The following is a 12,381-nucleotide window of genomic DNA, read 5'->3' on the forward strand; positions in this document are numbered from 1 at the left end:
AGAGATAAGGTATGGATAGTGGCAGATGGATTAATGATGGATGGATGGTGGGGGAGATGAGCAGATGAGGAACAGAAGAGACTTTTCTCCTGGAAGATAACTAATGTATACATAATCGTTATGACCAAATATCACTGGTCATTAATAGCAATAAGTGATGTCACCAGTTATTGTGATGATGTCACCACTTGGTCATAGTAATGAGTGATGTAATTTGATGTTGTCACTTGATAAGTAGTTATTACGTCTTAGATAATGTGTATAAATCTGAGTCTGGAGGTACGAGGCTCGATGACTTACAATATACTTATAATTTACAGTAAGCGATAAATCAGTTTCTCGCAGCGTCACATAAAGTCCCTGGAAGTCCTGGTTTATTTTCTTGGCCTGATCCGCTCCGCTGTGTGGGACTGAGGACATTTATTTCCCTCGCGCTCTCTGCATCATGTGACCTTTGAAAGCGCTGAGCAAAGCAAAACCGTGTCAGCATTTAGGGCGCAGGATAATGTCAGCTCCAACCACAAGACATCAGCGCTGATCCGCAGCTTCTAATTGTTTGGACAAATGAAAGTTGTTTAAGGCTTAGACATAAAGCATCAGTCAGGGGCGGCGGACACTGCTCCTTATAGCAATATCACAGTCATGCGGTATCTGAGCAAGAGCGCAGGATAGCAGAAAAAAATGAAGTATAATGTGCAGAAGATTGTCTGTCAGCAGATAAGGGGTTAAAAGGTCACTACACCTACAAATCCAGTGTCCAGCTCTCATCAAAGTTATATATATTGTTTAAACCTATATAATCAGTGCAGTCACTGTATATATACTATAATGTATAGTGTACAAATCTTTAGTTACTACCTGCATTATATCCCAGAGCTGCACTCACTATTCTGCTGGTGGAGTCACTGTGTACACATATTACATTACTTATCCTGTACTGATCCTGAGTTACATCCTGTATTGTACTCCAGAGCTGCACTCACTATTCTACTGGTGCAGTCACTGTGTTCATAAATTACATTACTTATCCTGTACTGATCCTGAGTTATATCCTGCATTATACTCCAGAGCTGCACTCACTATTCTGCTGGTGCAGTCACTGTGTACATATATTACATTACTTATCCTGTTCTAATCCTGAGTTTCATCCTGTATTATACTTCAGAGCTGCACTCACTATTCTGCTGGTGCAGTCACTGTGCACATACATTACTTATCCTGTACTGATCCTGAGTTACCGCCTGTATTATACTCCAGAGCTGCACTCACTATTCTGCTGGTGCAGTCACTGTGTCCATACATTACATTACTTATCCTGTTCTGATCCTGAGTTACCGCCTGTATTATACTCCAGAGCTGCGCTCACTATTCTGCTGGTGCAGTCACTGTGTACATACATTACTTATCCTGTTCTGAGCCTGAGTTACATCCTGTATTATACTCCAGAGCTGCACTCACTATTCTGCTGGTGCAGTCACTGTGTACATACATTACATTACTGATCCTGCACTGATCCTGAGTTACATCCTGTATTATACTCCAGAGCTGCACTCACTATTCTTCTGGTGCAGTCACTGTGTACATACATTACTTATCCTGTTCTGAGCCTGAGTTACATCCTGTATTATACTCCAGAGCTGCACTCACTAGACAAATAATTATTTATAGAGGAGATGATCTAATGTCGGCAGCCATTACTGGGAGTTCCATTGTCATTGTTATATTGTAGCATGGGAATCTCTGAAGACATCCTATTGATACTATTACATTTGAAAATGTCTCCATTTATTAATATAATACCTGCAATGCCGCCATATACAATGTTAAGTGGCTTCAGAGCATAGGTTTTGTTTAAAGGGACATGCAACACAAGACAGATTCATTTCCAAGGTCAAGTGTGAGCAATGCATATATTAGAACATGAATGAAGTTGCATTGTAACTGCGGATCAGCAGCTCCTTGGCTCCTTGATTAGACTGTCGAGGTTGATGGATTCTTGAATTACTTATCTGGATCTGTAGCAGTAACTCTGGTAATAATCAGGAAATTACCCGCAGAACTCCCACTCCCCCATAGGGATAACCTGCTGGATTATTCTCTGGGTCCAGACTTACAGTAAAGAATTAAATATATAATCACTGGACGTGTACATGTGGGGGAAGGTGGGGGAGCCCTGGGGAATGATATTCCTGAAATAAAAGACAAACATATAGTAATTAATTATCAAAAAGGGCAAAGATTTGTGCACATAAGACTATAGAACAAAGTAACCAACCATCCCGGGAGCAACAAATACTCAAAAGAAACAATCAGCCCAGTAATTTATCTTCATTTTCTATAGATCACCATCATAAATCTTAAGAAAAACATTTTATTGGGTGAAGACTCTCTAAGACAAATTACATAGTGGAAGAAACTCATATAAGAGAAACGGGAGGAGAACTGAGCAGCAGAAGACTCATCATCACATGGAGATATAAGTACAGTATACAGTCAACACAATACTGCCCCTATGTACAAGAATATAACTACTATAATACTGCTCCTATGTACAAGAATATAACTACTATAATACTGCCCTATGTACAAGAATATAACTACTATAATACTGCCCCTATGTACAAGAATATAACTACTATAATACTGCCTCTATGTACAAGAATATAACTACTATAATACTGCCCTCTATGTACAAGAATATATCTACTATAATACTGCTCCTATGTACAAGAATATAACTACTATAATACTGCCCTCTATGTACAAGAATATAATTACTATAATACTGCCCCTATGTACAAGAATATATCTACTATAATACTGCCCTCTATGTACAAGAATATAATTACTATAATACTGCCCCTATGTACAAGAATATATCTACTATAATACTGCCCTCTATGTACAAGAATATAACTACTATAATACTGCCCCCTATGTACAAGAATATATAATACTATAATACTGCCTCCCATATACCAGAATATAACTACTATAATACTGCCCCTATGTACAAGAATATAACTACTATAATACTGCTCCAATGTCAAAGAATATAACTACTATAATACTCCTCCTATGTACAAGAATATAACTACTGTAATACTGCCCCTACGTACAAGAATATAACTACTATAATACTGCCTCCTATGTACAAGAATATGACTACTATAATACTGCCCCTATGTACAAGAATATAACTACTATAATACTGCTCCAATGTCAAAGAATATAACTACTATAATACTGCCCCTTATGTACTAGAATATAACTGCTATAATACTGCTCCTATGTATAAGAATATAACCACTATAATACTGCCCTTTTATACCTATTGACATGATTTATTTTTTTTTAACTTCGTTTTATTAACAATTTCAAACATGGTACAACTGACATTTGCCATATAAAGATAGCTCAGTATATAGATAGTAATATTTGAATATAACAATAAACAGTCATATAAAGTCCATAATATCTTTAGCACTTAAGGTAGAACAATGTTATTATCCATACTTCTTATCATTTGCATATATATCTAATTTTATATTGAGCATAAGAACAGCTGTAACTATCAGCATGACCATATTTTGAAAACAAGATAGAAAGAGGAATAGAAAAAGGAAGAAAGAAAGAACAACAACAGCCACATTGCATTATTATACCTCAATATACCATTGGACAGTGTTTCATATCCCAACATCTAACGGGAACCACCATTATCCGCATAATCTCCCTCAAACCTCCGCAAGTGTGTCTGGAGAAGAATTCCACAGACCCCAGATTTTGTTAAATTTTCCCGGGCACCCCCTATTATAATATACCACCCGCTCATAGACTATGGTTGCATTGACTAGTTTAACCCAGGACCGCACAGTTGGATTCGAATCTCCCATCCACCTCAGAGCTATTAATTTCCTAGCCAGAAACAATGCCTCTCTGAGGAATATTGTCATGTAATGATCCCAGGACTCTTCCTCCACCACCCCAAACAGGCATATCAAAGGGTCACACTTATTGACATGATTAGATGTGAGAAGTATCATGTATACCGTAACTAGAGTTGTTTTTATTTATATTCTGAAAATGTGCAAAACTTTACTTACAAGTCGCTCGGTCTTACATGTCATGATTCTTAGTAGAACCTCTCGGTCAGGAGATAATTGATGTGTTTTGCAGTCGGCGGCTCAGAATCAGCATTACCCACTGGGATGATCAGAACAATAAGGCACCACATGATCAGGTCTCCGGAATCTCCTGATTACTGATTTCTCCAAAACTTCTCCAAAAGTAGATCACCATCAATATTCACACTCCGCAAGACCCTTCCTCAGGAGTATTGATAAGTGAGACTCAGGTAATGAACAGACTAGATGTTTATGTATATAACTATATATCTCTCTCTCTATATATATATATATATATATATATATATATATATATATATATATATTTTATCACTGTTTTTTGCGCAGTAAGCAGCAGTAATATACGCCCCGCTTCCATGGCCTCTAGCTGTGGGGCGGCCGCAGTGTATTTCCCTGCAGAGTGATTTTCCCTCTTGCTGTAGGGTAATGGCATATTCTTGGATGCTTTGTATTTTCTCTAAATAACTATTTAAAGCAGGGTCACATTCAGCACATAACGGTTTCTTCAAATGTGAAGCCGTAGATTGCGGCACTATAATGAGGCATGAGATTGTGGGGAGGGGAATCTATTCTTCCATCATTCTGAATTCATTAATGCGCAGATTTGTTTTCAGTTATATACAGATAAGAAAAGGTTAATATCAATTCTAAAGACTGTAATTTTTGTGTTTCCAATGCAAAAAAAACTTTGTCAATACTTTTATGCCCCTAAAAGATAAAAGTATTCCAGGAGGAGCCCAGTATAATGTTTTATTGTATCACAGCAAAACCGTATAGAAATCAATCTGAAGGGAACCTAATCCAAAATAACTTTAAAGGGATTATCTTCTACTGGAAAAGCTCAGCTTTATTAATTTAGAAACCTAGTTAAAATACCAACATTTGATACCTGTGGATTCTGTCTGCAGCCACCACTAGGGGGAGCTCCCTGTATACAGAGATACATGATAAGATTCTGTCTGCAGCCACCACTAGGGGGAGCTCCCTGTATACAGAGATACATGATAAGATTCTGTCTGCAGCCACCACTAGGGGGAGCTCCCTGTATACAGAGATACATGATAAGATTCGGTCTCCAGGCACCACAAGGTGGAGCTTCCTGTATACACAGATACATGATATGATTCTGTCTGCAGCCACCACTGGGGAGAGCTCCCTGTAAACAGAAATATATAAGAAGCTCCTGTCTGCAGCCACCACTAGGGGGAGCTCCCTGTATACAGAGATATATAATAAGATTCTGTTCGCAGCCACCACTAGGGGGAGTTCCCTGTATACAGAGATACATGATATTATTCTGTCTGCAGCCACCACTAGGGGGAGCTCCCTGTATACAGAGATACATGATAAGATTCTGTCTGCAGCCACCACTAGGGGGAGCTCCCTGTATACAGAGATACATAATAAGATTCTGTCTGCGGCCACCACTAGGGGGAGCTCCCTGTATACAGAGATACATGATAATATTCTGTCTGCAGCCACCACTAGGGGGAGCTCCCTGTATACAGAGATACATAATAAGATTCTGTCTGCGGCCACCACTAGGGGGAGTTCCCTGTATACAGAGATACATGATATTATTCTGTCTGCAGCCACCACTAGGGGGAGCTCCCTGTATACAGAGATACCTGATAAGATTCTGTCTGCAGCCACCACTAGGGGGAGCTCCCTGTATACAGAAATACATGATAAGATTCTGTCTGCAGCCACCACTGGGGAGAGCTCCCTGTAAACAGAAATATATAAGAAGCTCCTGTCTGCAGCCACCACTAGGGGGAGCTCCCTGTATACAGAGATATATAATAAGATTCTGTTCGCAGCCACCACTAGGGGGAGTTCCCTGTATACAGAGATACATGATATTATTCTGTCTGCAGCCACCACTAGGGGGAGCTCCCTGTATACAGAGATACATGATAAGATTCTGTCTGCAGCCACCACTAGGGGGAGCTCCCTGTATACAGAGATACATAATAAGATTCTGTCTGCGGCCACCACTAGGGGGAGCTCCCTGTATACAGAGATACATGATAATATTCTGTCTGCAGCCACCACTAGGGGGAGCTCCCTGTATACAGAGATACATAATAAGATTCTGTCTGCGGCCACCACTAGGGGGAGTTCCCTGTATACAGAGATACATGATATTATTCTGTCTGCAGCCACCACTAGGGGGAGCTCCCTGTATACAGAGATACCTGATAAGATTCTGTCTGCAGCCACCACTAGGGGGAGCTCCCTGTATACAGAAATACATGATAAGATTCTGTCTGCAGCCACCACTAGGGGAGCTCCCTGTATACAGAGATACATAATAAGATTCTGTCTGCGGCCACCACTAGGGGGAGTTCCCTGTATACAGAGATACATGATATTATTCTGTCTGCAGCCACCACTAGGGGGAGCTCCCTGTATACAGAGATACCTGATAAGGTTCTGTCTGCAGCCATCACTAGGGGGAGCTCCCTGTATATAGATAGACATGATAAGATTCTGTCTGCAGCCACCACTAGGGGGAGCTCCCTGTATACAGAAATACATGATAAGACTCTGTCTGCAGCCACCACTAGGGGGAGCTCCCTGTATACAGAGATACATGATAAGATCCTGTCTGCAGTCACCATTAGGGGGAGCTCCCTGTATACAGAGATACAGTCATATGAAAAAGTTTGGGCACCCCTATTAATGTTAACCTTTTTTCTTTATAACAATTTGGGGTTTTGCAACAGCTATTTCAGTTTCATATATCTAATAACTGATGGACTGAGTAATATTTCTGGATTGAAATGAGGTTTATTGTACTAACAGAAAATGTGCAATCCGCATTTAAACAAAATTTTACCGGTGCAAAAGTATGGGCACTTCGACATAAAAGTGACATTAATATTTTGTAGATCCTCCTTTTGCAAAAATCACAGCCTCTAGTCGCTTCCTGTAGCTTTTAATGAGTTCCTGGATCCTGGATGAAGGTATATTTCATTCCTGTTTACAAAACAATTCCAGTTCAGTTAAGTTTGATGGTCGCCGAGCATGGACAGCCGCTTCAAATCATCCCACAGATTTTCAATGATATTCAGGTCTGGGGACTGGGATGGCCATTACAGAACATTGTAATTGTTCCTCTGCATGAATGCCTGAGTAGATTTGGAGCGGTGTTTTGGATCATTGTCTTGCTGAAATATCCATCCCCTGCGTAACTTCAACTTCGTCACTGATTCTTGCACATTATTGTCAAGAATCTGCTGATACTGAGTTGAATCCATGCGACCCTCAACTTTAACAAGATTCCCGGTGCCGGCATTAGCCACAGAGTCCCAAAGCATGATGGAACCTCCACCAAATTTTACTGTGGGTAGCAAGTGCTTTTCTTGGAATGCCGTGTTTTTTTGCCTCCATGCATAACGCCTTTTTATATGACCAAACAACTCAATCTTTGTTTCATCAGTCCACAGGACCTTCTTCCAAAATGTAACTGGCTTGTCCAAATGTGCTTTTGCACACCTCAGGTGACTCTGTTTGTGGCATGCTTGCAGAAACTGCTTCTTTTGCATCACTCTACCATACAGCTTCTCCTTGTGCAACGTGCGCTGTATTGTTGACCGATGCACATTGACACCATCTGCAGCAAGATGATGCTGCAGGTCTTTGGAGGTGGTCTGTGGATTGTCCTTGACTGTTCTCACCATTCTTCTTTTCTGCCTTTCTGATATTTTTCTTGGCCTCCCACTTCTGGGCTTAACAAGAACTGTACCTGTGTTCTTCCATTTCCTTACTATGTTCCTCACAGTGGAAACTGACAGTTTAAATCTCTGAGACAACTTTTTGTATCCTTCCTCTGAACAACTATGTTGAATAATCTTTGTTTTCAGATCATTTGAGAGTTGTTTTGAGGAGCCCATGATGCCACTCTTCATAGGAGATTCAAATAGGAGAACAACTTGCAAGTGGCCACCTTAAATACCTTTCCTCATGATTGGATACACCTGCCTATGAAGTTCAAAGCTCAATGAGGTTACAAAACCAATTTAGTGCTTTAGTAAGTCAGTAAAAAGTAGTTAGGAGTGTTCAAATCAAGAAATTGATAAGGGTGCCCATACTTTTGCACCGGTCAAATTTTGTTTAAATGCGGAATGCACAGTTTCTGTTAGTACAATAAACCTCACTTCAATTCAGAAATATTACTGAGTCCATCAGTTATTAGATATATGAAACTGAAATAGCTGTTGCAAAAACCCAAATTGTTATAAAAAAAAAGGGTTAACATTAATAGGGGTGCCCAAACTTTTTCATATGACTGTACATGATAAGATTCTGTCTGCAGCCACCACTAGGGGGAGCTCCCTGTATACAGAGATACAGGATAAGATTCTGTCTGCAGCCACCACTAGGGGGAGCTCCCTGTACACAGAGATGCATGATAAGATTCTGTCTGCAGCCACCACTAGGGGGAGCTCCCTGTATACAGAGATACAGGATAAGATTCTGTGTGGTTACTTCACTCTCGCAGAAATCGGCTTCTGTGCAGATATCTGTAATATTTCCGTATGAGACATAGACCTCCGTCCACACTTGGTGAGCGCTGCTGCCGGTCACCCGGTCCGTTCTATGACCCTCCTTCAGTCTGCAGCCGCCTCTTTGTAACTTGGCATCCAGGCAGCAGAGACATTGGCAGCTTTGTATTCCCGGTGTATCTCAGCAGGTCTCTGTGCTCCAGTGTCCTGACATTGCATTGGATTTATTGAATATAACGCAGCCAGTTCAATTTCCATTTATATTATATTGTTCCCTTCATTTCTGACTTTGCTCAGCTTTATATCTTCTGTTGAAAGTCGGAGCTGCTCTTGTCCTAGAGATTAGCCTGATCCCGCAGCTAAATTCCCCGCTATTCTCTCCGGAGGAGCTCCTATTGAAGAAGGATTCCTAGAATCCGCCGTTGTGCCAGTCACCATCGGATGTAATCAGGAAGGAGACAAGTTCACAAATCCCGCACCTGAGGGCTTTAATGTGAGCGGACGCTGAGCCCGGCCAATTAATGGGACACGGGGTCACCTCTAGTGAGGCCGGGGCCACGTTGTTTTACAATCTCTCCGTGACCCCTGAGATTAACCCTCCGCGATAATAAATATTAATACCTGATAAGTAGTCGACTTGTCTTGTGCCCAGCGAATTCTGCGAGACGTCAGACGGGAAAAGCAATTAACTAGCGATAATGGCGGAGATCGGACTGCAGCCGCTCATTACAAGACGACTTCCGCCAACTTCATAAAAATTGTTGTTTTTGGGGAGAAATTGATTGACAACCGACTTCCCAACTCTAGGGAAAGTGATTGTCAGCAGAGGTGTCACAAGAGATGAGGGAATCGACTCCAGGCAAACTAGATTTGACAACATTCACATTCACATAATATGATTTTTATGCGTTTTGATTTGTGCAAATATTCTTTTTTTATTATTATATTGTCTACTTTTTTCAAAATTTTGCAAAAAACTAATGCAAAAATTACTCATACTTCCTTATGTATCTTCCTTCTTCTCCGTCCTCTACTCACTTACTCATACTTCCTTATGTATCTTCCTTCTTCTCCATCCTCTACTCTCTTACTCATACTTCCTTATGTATCTTCCTTCTTCTCCGTCCTCTACGCTCTTACTCATACTTCCTTCTGTATCTTCCTTCTTCTCCATCCTCTACTCTTACTCATACTTTCTTATGTATATTTCTTCTTCTCCGTCCTCTAGTCTCTTACTCATACTTCCTTCTGTATCTTCCTTCTTCTCCGTCCTCTACTCACTTACTCATACTTCCTTATGTATCTTCCTTCTTCTCCATCCTCTACTCTCTTACTCATACTTCCTTCTGTATCTTCCTTCTTCTCCATCCTCTACTCTTACTCATACTTCCTTATGTATATTTCTTCTTCTCCGTCCTCTAGTCTCTTACTCATACTTCCTTCTGTATCTTCCTTCTTCTCCGTCCTCTACGCTCTTACTCATACTTCCTTATGTATCTTTCTTCTTCTCCATCCTCTACTCTCTTATTCATACTTCCTTCTGTATCTTCCTTCTTCTCCATCTTCTACTCTTACTCATACTTCCTTATGTATCTTTCTTCTTCTCCATCCTCTTCTCTCTTACTCATACTTCCTTCGATATCTTCCTTCTTCTCCATCCTCTACTGTCTTACTCATACTTCCTTCTGTATCTTCCTTCTTCTCCGTCCTCTACTCTCTTACTCATACTTCCTTCTGTATTTTTCTTCTTCTCCGTCCTCTACGCTCTTAGTCATACTTCCTTCTGTATGTTCCTTCTTCTCCATCCTCTACGCTCTTACTCATACTCCCTTCTGTATCTTCCTTCTTCTTTGTCCTCTACTCTCTTACTCATACTTCCTTCTGTATCTTCCTTCTTCTCCATCCTCTACTCTCTTACTCATACTCCCTTCTGTATCTTCCTTCTTCTCCATCCTCTACTCTCTTACTCATACTTCCTTCTGTATCTTCCTTTTTCTCTGTCCTCTACTCTCTTACTCATACTTCCTTCTGTATCTTCCTTTTTCTCTGTCCTCTACTCTCTTACTCATACTTCCTTCTGTATCTTCCTTTTTCTCTGTCCTCTACTCTCTTACTCATACTTCCTTATGTATCTTCCTTCTTCTCCGTCCTCTACGCTCTTACTCATACTTCCTTATGTATCTTTCTTCTTCTCCATCCTCTACTCTCTTATTCATACTTCCTTCTGTATCTTCCTTCTTCTCCATCCTCTACTCTTACTCATACTTCCTTCTGTATCTTTCTTCTTCTCCATCCTCTTCTCTCTTACTCATACTTCCTTCGATATCTTCCTTCTTCTCCATCCTCTACTGTCTTACTCATACTTCCTTCTGTATCTTCCTTCTTCTCCGTCCTCTACTCTCTTACTCATACTTCCTTCTGTATTTTTCTTCCTCTCCGTCCTCTACGCTCTTAGTCATACTTCCTTCTGTATGTTCCTTCTTCTCCATCCTCTACGCTCTTACTCATACTTCCTTCTGTATCTTCCTTTTTCTCCGTCCTCTACTCTCTTACTCATACTTCCTTCTGTATGTTCCTTCTTCTCCATCCTCTACGCTCTTACTCATACTTCCTTCTGTATCTTCCTTCTTCTCCGTCCTCTACTCTCTTACTCATACTTCCTTCTGTATGTTCCTTCTTCTCCATCCTCTACGCTCTTACTCATACTTCCTTCTGTATGTTCCTTCTTCTCCATCCTCTACGCTCTTACTCATACTTCCTTCTGTATCTTCCTTTTTCTCCGTCCTCTACTCTCTTACTCATACTTCCTTCTGTATCTTCCTTTTTCTCCGTCCTCTACTCTCTTACTCATACTTCCTTCTGTATCTTCCTTCTTCTCCATCCTCTACTCTCTTACTCATACTTCCTTCTGTATCTTCCTTCTTCTCCATCCTCTACTCTCTTACTCATACTTCCTTCTGTATCTTCCTTCTTCTCCATCCTCTACTCTCTTACTCATACTTCCTATTGTATTTTACGTCTTCTCCGTCCTCTACTCTCTTAGGGCTCCGCCACACATCCGTGAAAACCACATCCGTGTAAAACGGGCCGTTTTTCGGGTCCGTTTTCCGTTTTTTAGGTCCGTTTTTATGGTATGTGTGGCCTGCGTGTGTATCCCGTATGCTAGCCGTATGTGCGTGTGGAATGTCCGTGTGTGCGTGAGTGAAATAACTGACATGTGTATGTGTTGTCCGTGTGAAATGTACGTGTGTGATGCAAAATGTCGTTACTACATGTCGGAAGACAGAGTAGCGGGATGAGAATGAACTCGGGTGAACTTCACCCGACTTCATTGTCATGCCGCGGCTCTGTCTTTGTGCCGTGTACTGATTAGCGGTCACCTGTGAAGGATTCACCGGTGACCGCTAATCCCCCGAGTGACTGAAGTATCCCCCCCTCTCTCATACTCACCGATCCCCGATCACCGGAGCTGCACGGCGTTCACACTGTTCCGGCGGCTTTTTCTAATTTGAAAAAGCCGGCCGCCCATTAATCAATCTCGTATTCCCTGCTTTACCCGCCCACCGGCGCCTATGATTGGTTGCAGTGAGACACGCCCACCACGCTGAGTGACAGGTGTCACACTGCACCCAATCACAGCAGCCGGTGGGCGTGTCTATACTGTGCAGTAAAATAAATAAATAAATAATTAAAAAAAAACGGCGTGCGGTCCCCCCCCATTT

The 12,381-nt window shown here is 41.2% G+C and overlaps 1 long non-coding RNA gene across 1 annotated transcript in view; it reads right to left on the bottom strand.

The window, feature by feature from the left end:
• Window positions 1-1,763: 1,763 nt before the first annotated feature.
• Window positions 1,764-12,381, bottom strand: part of LOC142249174 (uncharacterized) — a 39,118-nt gene continuing 28,500 nt past the window's right edge. The window contains exon 2 of the long non-coding RNA XR_012725003.1: window positions 1,764-2,189. This is a non-coding gene — a long non-coding RNA (uncharacterized LOC142249174). The remainder of the gene's footprint in view (window positions 2,190-12,381) is intronic.

Source organism: Anomaloglossus baeobatrachus, chromosome 8, assembly GCF_048569485.1.
Source record: "Anomaloglossus baeobatrachus isolate aAnoBae1 chromosome 8, aAnoBae1.hap1, whole genome shotgun sequence".
Classification (NCBI taxonomy): domain Eukaryota; kingdom Metazoa; phylum Chordata; class Amphibia; order Anura; family Aromobatidae; genus Anomaloglossus; species Anomaloglossus baeobatrachus.